This window comes from Equus caballus, chromosome 21 (genome assembly GCF_041296265.1).
Source record: "Equus caballus isolate H_3958 breed thoroughbred chromosome 21, TB-T2T, whole genome shotgun sequence".
NCBI lineage: Eukaryota > Metazoa > Chordata > Mammalia > Perissodactyla > Equidae > Equus > Equus caballus.
This window is the reverse complement of record NC_091704.1, coordinates 20,915,053-20,923,800: the sequence shown is the minus strand read 5'-3', so window position 1 is coordinate 20,923,800 and position 8,748 is coordinate 20,915,053. Positions and strand designations below refer to the sequence as shown.

At 39.0% G+C, this 8,748-nt stretch overlaps 1 long non-coding RNA gene across 1 annotated transcript in view; it reads left to right on the top strand.

Annotated features, from left to right (window-relative positions):
• Window positions 1-952: 952 nt before the first annotated feature.
• The window catches only part of LOC138919779 (uncharacterized), a 47,172-nt gene continuing 39,376 nt past the window's right edge, over window positions 953-8,748 (top strand). Inside the window, exon 1 of the long non-coding RNA XR_011430330.1 lies at window positions 953-1,070. This is a non-coding gene — a long non-coding RNA (uncharacterized lncRNA). The remainder of the gene's footprint in view (window positions 1,071-8,748) is intronic.

Sequence of the window (8,748 nt, the reverse complement as noted above, 5' to 3'; positions counted from 1 at the left end):
GCCTTTGTAACCTGAGGATTTATTCTGTCTGTCCACTTGATTCATCTTTGTTTTACTGCGTGGAGGTTGGCATTTGTGCACGGATCGCTGTGGAAATGCCATTAGCAACTCAGGAACCTGGGAAAAAGCTTGGGCAGATGTAGGCAGCTGGTGCTGATTGGGTTAACAGCTTCTTTGTGTCAATGTCCACATTCTGGAGCTGATTGAAAATAAGATTGTTCCGTCGCTCAGAGCTTATCAGCCATGTGCATATGTATTTTTGTGTAAGCATATGGGAACACAGAGAAAGATGTAGAAGGATACACAGTCAACTTTTAATGTTGATTATCACAGGTGGCTAGGATGGGAGTGATTATCAAATTTTTACATATAAAATTTTATACTGTTTGATTTGTTACATCAAACACATAGTACTTTTAAAAAATCCAATCAAGTAAAAGGCAAAATATAATATTGTAAAGAAAAAGAGTTGTGAACTAAGTCAGTGCGTAAGATTTAATGTACATATAATTCACCTGTGGATCTCGCTGAACTGCACATTCTGATTCACTAGGTCTGGGTGGGGCCTCTGTTGCTGCAGCTCTAACAAGAGGCCAGGTGATACCAATGCCCTGGACCAATCCATGGGTCACACTTTCAATAGCAAGGAATTAAGACTGAACAGAGATAGCGGGACTCGGTCCTCATTATGAAAAACTAGAAGGAAATAGTGTTGTCTTGTGTTTGAATTCTGCATCAGTTCCTCCTACAAAAAAGAGAGAATATTCTAGTAATTTCTCAAGTCCAGATTATATTTGAAACATTTCTTCAAACCAGACTGGAGAAATGACAACAGTCCGTCGATTTCTGCAGCACAGAGTAAGTGCCCCGTATAAACAATTACATTTAAATCCATCAAGCATGCATTTGCTCTAAAAGCATTTGCTTTAGAAGAATTAGATGTAGCCTGTGTCCTCAACAAATTTATGCTCTTGTCATAGAAATGAGACTTAAAAATCATTTGTGCCAGTACCAAGTAGTGTTGTTTATAGGAAAGTGGGAAGACGGAGCAGCTTGAAGACAAGTATAAGGTAAGTCCAAGGGCCACGCAAGAGGGCTGGGATCCCCCGGGCAGGAGGCCGAACTGGGACTAAACCTACAGACCCAGAAGGCTTGGATGATGCAAAGAGCATAGCTTGCCTCTTAGATGAAGTCATTATTTCTAGAAGGTGACTCGGGTGCTTGAAAGAAGCTTGGAGTTTTTCCTAGCCTCAGGTTTCATGCAGCCGAAGTGGGATTAGCTTCTGATTAGCTAGGAATTGCTGACTAGGATCAGCTCTGTTCAGCAAAATCTCATTCTCCTCGTCATATCCTCATATTCAATTACTCAGACTAAAATAAGTATTTGGGTTGTGTCTGCCAGATGGTCAGCTTTCTTTCCTCTGAAGAGCTGTTCATTAAAGCGGATTAGGGAGAAAAATACTTGGTAGGAAATGTATAAATAAATGAATTACTTCTTATATCTTTGTGCTATTATTTGAAGATTCCATAAGGGAAATAGAAAAGGACAGAAATCCTGCTCAGCTCAAACCCCTGCTGCTCTCAGAGCAGATCAGGCCGACAGCGGGCAGATTGCCCGTGGCTGCAGGGGCCGCAGCGCAAGCGCGGCTTACGGCATGTTGTGACTCACTTGGAGTGTAGACTTGTTAGTAATATTTTGTCCCTTGTCATAATTCAAATGAGTAGCTTTCTACAAATACTATCATTCTCATGTGATTTTACTGCATGTATTTTGTTTGTGCGTGACTTTAATTACTTAGGAACCCAATTTTTTTCTTCAATAGAAGACAAAATGTGATTTGTATGAAATCCAATGAGAGGAAAGAGCTTTATGATGAAAATTGGGTTTGAAGAAGTTTTTTGGAGTTGTGCTCATGGTATTAGGTTGATGCTACTCACTTTACCATAGGTGATGAAATATAGCTCATTGTCTGACATAGAAGGAATGAATTTTTCATATTCCCAGTGAGCTGAGCTGAATTGATAACAATTTCATTCACCAACCCAGTCAAGTCTGTGACCAGTGACAGCAAGTATGACAAGAAAAGTGTCGATATATGAACATTTGCAAATTAATGCTCACCTTACAAAATCTCTGGTACTTGAATTTTCTTTGGGTAAATGATTTTGATTGACTGTATTTATTGATTGTATTATTCAGGCGCAGGCTTTTAAGTTATAAACAGGTGCAGGATTTTGGAGCAAGGAGGAGTGAGATTAGGGATGGAGGACAGAGCCAATGGGGCAGAATTGTCTGGAAGCTAAGAGCACAGTTCTGGAGACAGAATTTATTTCTAGATTTAGATTCAGGTCCCACTTCTACCACTTACCATCACTGCGATTTTGGACAAGCTGCTAAGCTGTATTTCCTCATCTTTAAAATGATAATCGAGGGGCCAGCCCTGTGGCGCAGTGGTTAAGTTTACATGTTCCACTTCTTTTGTTTTGTTTTGTTTTGTTTTGTTTTGTTTTGTTTTGTTTTGTTTTTGAGGAAGATTAGCCCTGAGCTAACTACTGCCAGTCCTCCTCTTTTTTGCTGAGGAAGCCCGGCCCTGAGCTAACATCGTGCCCATCTTCCTCTACTTTATACGTGGGACACCTACCACAGCATGGCGTGCCAAGCGGTGCCATGTCCGCACCCAGGATTCTAACTGGTGAACCCCGGGACGCTGAGAAGTGGAACGTGAGAACTTAACTGCTGCACCACTCGGCCGGCCCCTACATGTTCCACTTCTGCAGCCCGGGGTTCGCTGGTTCAGATCCCGGGTACGGACCTATGCACTGCTTGTCAAGCCATGCTGTGGCAGGTGTCCCAAATATAAACTGGAGGAACATGGGCACAGATGTTAGCTCAGGACCAGTCTTCCTCAGCAAAAAGAGGAGGATTGGTGGCAGATGTTAGCTCAGGGCTAATCTCCCTCAAAAAAATAAATAAAATAAAATGATAATTGAAATAACATCTCAGAATTTTAAAGCAATTACTGGGTGTGCGATATGGTTGTAAGTACTTTACACGAATTACTTCATTTAATTATTACCCATAGGAGCAACTTCATATGGTTGCGGGGGGAGATAGTGCACATAAAGTATCCCATAAACATTAGTGGCTGCCAATTAGGGTTGTGATTTTTGTTATTCTTATCATCATCACCACCACTGTCTAAGATGAGGTCGACACTTAAAGGTGGGTGACTCTTTGCTTCTCATTGGGCAGAATCCGTCACTGGCTGTGTTTAGCAAAGCCAGCAGATTGTAAAGTGCTGATCAAGAGGCCATTAGGTTTATATTGGAAATATTTGAAAGATGTAGGTTATACTTTTATTATTCTACAGATAACTTGGAATCAAATGCCTCCTGAACTTATTTGTATAATCACTTTGTTCAAAACCCTCCCCAAATAGCCACAGTTTTCTTATACATTTGTTTCCTGGCATAATTTTACAAGTGTTTACCAATTAGTTACCTAGCAAGAAAACATGTATCTTCAAACTTATCAGCAGTCACTGGTGAGGAAAAAGAAGACTATGACTCCTTTCAGCTCATATAGCGTTAGTTTATGACCATCAATTTAAATATACATGTCAGTTATGAGCAAACTATTCTAATGACACAATAAAAATTAACATAATTCATACATTCACTTAGCCAGTATCTACTAGTGCCTTTACATAGCAGGCACACGTGTAGGTTTTGGGGATATAACAGTGAGCAGCACAGAAAAAAATACCTCTACTCACAGAACTTACCTTGTAGTAGAGGAGACACACACACACACACGGAGAATAAGTACATAGATATGTGTGTTGTTTGTGTGTGTGTGTGTATATATATACATATATAAGAGAGGGAGAGAGAAGGGGAGAGCAAAGCTAGAGTAGAAGAGTAAGGATTGAAGTTTTAAATGGATCCCAAGGAGGACCATTCTGAGGGTTTACACACTGATAAGCTCAGTGTGTGGATTGTTAGAGATGCAGCCTTTGCTCTTGGTTAAGATAAATGACATCCACGGTGTATTTTGGGTGCCTTGAAATATTCACCATCAGCTCTGTCTCCCGATATATTCATACCGTGTGAATGTGACTTAGGCGGGATGGTGACCGACAAGGGGCAGGTGAGAGAGTGCCTTGCGGGGCTGCACATCTGTAACTCAGCAGCAGTGGCAGGTGGCCAGAACTGGTCAGTGCTGGAGAACAGAGCTGAGCATGCCACGGCTTAGCCAGAAACCACTCAAAATTTCAACCACCTAGGAAAAACTCTTTTTCATTTTTATATCTTCCCTTCTTCCTTCCAAAAATTGTTGGGTTTTCCCCAAGGCTCTTTTCTCCTGGCTTCTTGGACTTGCCTGCTCTAGAAGGCTGTGACACATTTGCCGGATGGGACGCTTGGACCCTTTTTGCATTTAGAAAGGTGGTAGAAGAGAAATAGCCTGTAAACTTTATCTGGAATTGTGAGCATACATCCTACCTCCTTAAAGAAGTAAGCTAAGGTTGCCAACTGTGTTTAAATTATATATTCATTCCACTTTTTAACAGCTCATCTTAGTAAACATTTACCTTTGTTTTGCTATATCGAACTTGTGGGTTTTTGAAATCAGAAGAAGAAATGTTAACAACTGGTGGATTTTCTGCCTTCGCTCGGCAAAAAGAAGAAGGACTTGTCACTCCTGAAAAACATATTTATTCAATTTTAGTCCTTTTAGTTGTAGACAAAGTCCTGAGGATAAAGTAAACCTAATTTAGAATAGGGAAAAGGATGGGAGGAAGAGCGCGTGGCTTCCATCCTTAGGGCTTCTCCCGCTGTGAGCTGCATGGAAATTACCTCATGAAAGATTCTTAGTCTTTCCTGTTCCTGACATAACAGTCTCAAGGGGTTAAAGCACTTTATACATACACACACACACACACACACACACACTCCCCAAACCACGCCACTTAGTAAGCCTTTTAAAATACGTAATTAATTTTAGAATCTTTTAAACATTTTCTTAAATGGGAAAACTACTATTTCTAGAAAGAGAAAATGATCAGCATAGAATCTTATATTTGGGTTCAACAAAGTGTATTCTGGATAGTAGAAAACAAATAAAAGACAGAACTCTTTTTAAAAAATCCCTGTTTTACTCATTCATTTCAAAATCTTAATTTTTTAAAAAAGGATAATTACCCTGACATTATTCTCAAATTTCATTTTGCAATTAGTTCCTCTTGTATCTCATTTATTTTCATTTTGTCTCCTTCCTTTTAAAACTTCTTCTAGTAGAATCTGTTTGCAGCTGCTTTTTAGTATAGAGGTATGAGATTTAAGCCTTTGTATACATATTGAAAGAATACCTGAACCTATACTTCTTTGACAAGGGATCCCTTACGTCCAATTGACTTCCATTTGCTGCCCATTAAAGTGATCGTCTTCTCAGGGGCATCAGGAGGAACTCTTTGCTCTTCTCCGTCTTCATTCCTGCCTTCACACCGCTCATTCATTTTTGATGCAACTGTCACGTTTATGTTGATGAATTACAAATCTACTTCTCTGGGCCTGACTCCTCTCCTGAGCTCCAAGTGCATTTCTCTCTCTTACTGATGACTTGGTGGTCCTACCTACTTCAGGGTAGTACATCTAAAACTGAGCTCGTCTTCTTTCTCTTAAGTCTCATTCTAGGTTCCGTATTTCTTTCAATGTGCCCCCATTCTCACTGCAACTGGAAAGTTCAGTCTGCCTTCATATTTTCTCTTCCCTCCCATCCCTAACATACAGAACAATCATTTGGGGCCCTAACCCGTTGACTTTCCATTCTACATCCTTCCCCTCTTTTCATTTGTCATTTCCCACCACCAGCACTTGAGACATTGACCCTAATCTCTTTGTGCCTGGATTACAGCAAACATCGCTTGACTAATATCCCCTTTTGCCCCCAGTCGCCTCTCTTTTCTCATTTCCCAATTGGTTAATATTAATATGTATGGTAAGGATGGGACTACACCTTAGAACTCTTATATCCTCAGACGAGAAATTTCCACAGTGCAGCATTCAAATTCTATTTTTTCAAAAGGACACCGGTTATTTCCGATATTCACCATATGTCTCTGGTTAGAAATTTGACACTCAACATTGTGCAAAGTTCATGCAAAAATGTTATGCAGATATTTTCATTTTCTATGATTGTTACTTGACTAGGAGGATCTCTAAGGTTTTTCTCAACTTCTAAATTTCTCAACTATAAATTTTCAAAATAATGGTAGTATAAGCGGGTTCTATATGTGCAGCACAATGTGGAAAAATGTATAATTTAGGTTGCTTGTACACATTTTTATTTAAAAAATATTTACATTTGGTAAGAGCATCTTTTGTCTTCTTTTTTCTAGTTACTTAAAGATTTAAAATTTACAGTTATACATTCAACCATAAAGAGAAAAAATAGACTTATGAAATATTTGCTTTAAGCAAATATTTAAACTCAAGAAGAAATAATTCAGTCTGCCAAATGGTCTTTTAAAGAAACCAGAGCAGGAATGCCTGAAGCTGACCAATAGTGATTTTTAGTCATAGTAGAATACAAACCATTTCCTCTGAGGAAAGAATCATAATTTATTTAAACTTTCTGGGTTCAGTGTGAAGAATTTGGAAACATAGCACATGTATCTTTTAAAATATTTACCTAGAAATGTGACACCTATGCTTTCGATAAAAAAAACAGTACATTTTTGCTATGCCACAGTTATAGATGGACTTAGTTTTAAAACATCATTTTATTTAATAGCAAATAATGACAACAATAACAAAACAACAAAAGCCATGATCACCACTCCAAAACCAACGAACGAGAAACCCTGTTTGTTTCTTATACTCATTTAGATCCAATGTTTTCTAGTGCTGCTTGCCTGGGAAAGGGAAGTCAGTGCTGTCTTATTTTTGAGCCAACTTCTTTCTTCCATCCAATTCTTATATGCGTGTGTCTTCAAAGATGATCCATAGTTTATTTTTGCACTCTGTGGAAATTTCATTTGCTTCTTCCCTGCAGGAGGTTTGAACCTCACGAGACTGCTGGTCACTCCAAGAAGGTGAATTCCTATGTCTTTATAGTGGATATCACACATGGCCCTTTGTAACTGAGAAAATTTTCAGGAAATCCAGGCCATCTTAGTGGCTTGAGTTTACATTCAAAAGCAGAAGAATCTTGTGGTAGAATCATTTTCTGTCCAAGTCACTGATGCCTGGTTTGTACCCCAGAAACAATTTTCACTAAAGTTACCAATGACTTCCCAAACTGCTAACTCCAATGGACATTTTACTCATCTTATATGACCTTTCAGTGGCTAGCTATTCCCTCTCTTTGAAAAATTTCCTCTCTCGGGTTTCATGATACCACGTTCTTTTGCATCCCTCCTCCTTCTCTGACTGCTCTTTCTCAGGCACATTTGAGGCGTCTCCTTCTCTTCCTAGTCAATGATTGTTGGAACTACAGGACTCAGTTCTGGGCCATTTTGCGTCTTACTCTACACTCTTCCTCTAGGCATTTTCATCTACATCATGGTTTAAATCTCAGTATATTTATACAAATCCCAAATTTCAACCTCAAGCTCGCATGAGGACCAGAACCACATGTTCAAAAGGATATTCTAAAATTCACATTGATGTACTTTGGACATCTCAAACAAACTTTTTCCCAAAGGCACTCTTCCTCAGTTCTCCTCCTCTCAGTAAATGGCACCTCTACCAACCCAGTTATATGATCCAGAATCTTTGACTTCTGCCTCTCCTTCATGCCCCATATCCTGTTGGTTCTTTCTCTTAGTGTATTTTGAATCTCTGTTTGTTCATCCGTTGCCTTCCCCACCCTGGATCAACTCAAAATCACATTTCTCCTGCAAGTGCTGTCGCAGCTTCCTGCCTTGGGCTTCCTAACTGTTCCTCATCTTCCTAAAAGCCCTTCAACTCTCATATCTTTGTCTTCTTACAGTTCTTTTTCTGTACTGCATCCAGAATGAACTTTTACACTTCAAATTTCATTTTACTCTTGTATTTGAAGCTTGCAGTGAGTTCTTACTGCACTTAGGATAAAACACAAACTCTTCAACATGGCTGACACAATGCATCGTGGAATCTGACCCCTGCCTGCTTCTCTGGCCTCATGTTGTATTTCTTTCTTCTTTGCTCAGGATAGGTTCTTAGTTCTTAGTTATTCTTTTTTTGTTATTATTGCTAAATTTGCTCCTCAAGCTTTATTGAGATATAATTGACATACAACATTGTGTAAGTTTAAAGTACGCAATGTGATGATTTGATAAACATGTATATTGTGAAGTGTTTACCACAATAAGGTTAGTTAACACATCCTTCATGTCCCATAATTACCATTTTGTTTTTGTTGTTGTGGTAAGAACACTTAAGATCTGCTCTCATAGCAACTTTCAAATATACAATACAGTATTGTTAACTATAGTCACCACGCTGTACATTAGGTCCCCAGGATTATTCACCTTATCACTGAAAGTTTGTACCCCATGACCAACATCTTCCCATATTCCCCAAATCTCATCTCCTGGTAACTATCAATTTACTCTCTGTTTCTATTATTTAATGTTTTAAGATTCCGCAAATAAATGAGATCATACAGTACAGTATTTGTCTTTCTCTGTCTGACATTTCACTTAGCATAATGCCCTCAAGATCTATTCATGGTGATGCAAATGGTAGGATTTCCTTCTTTTCAAT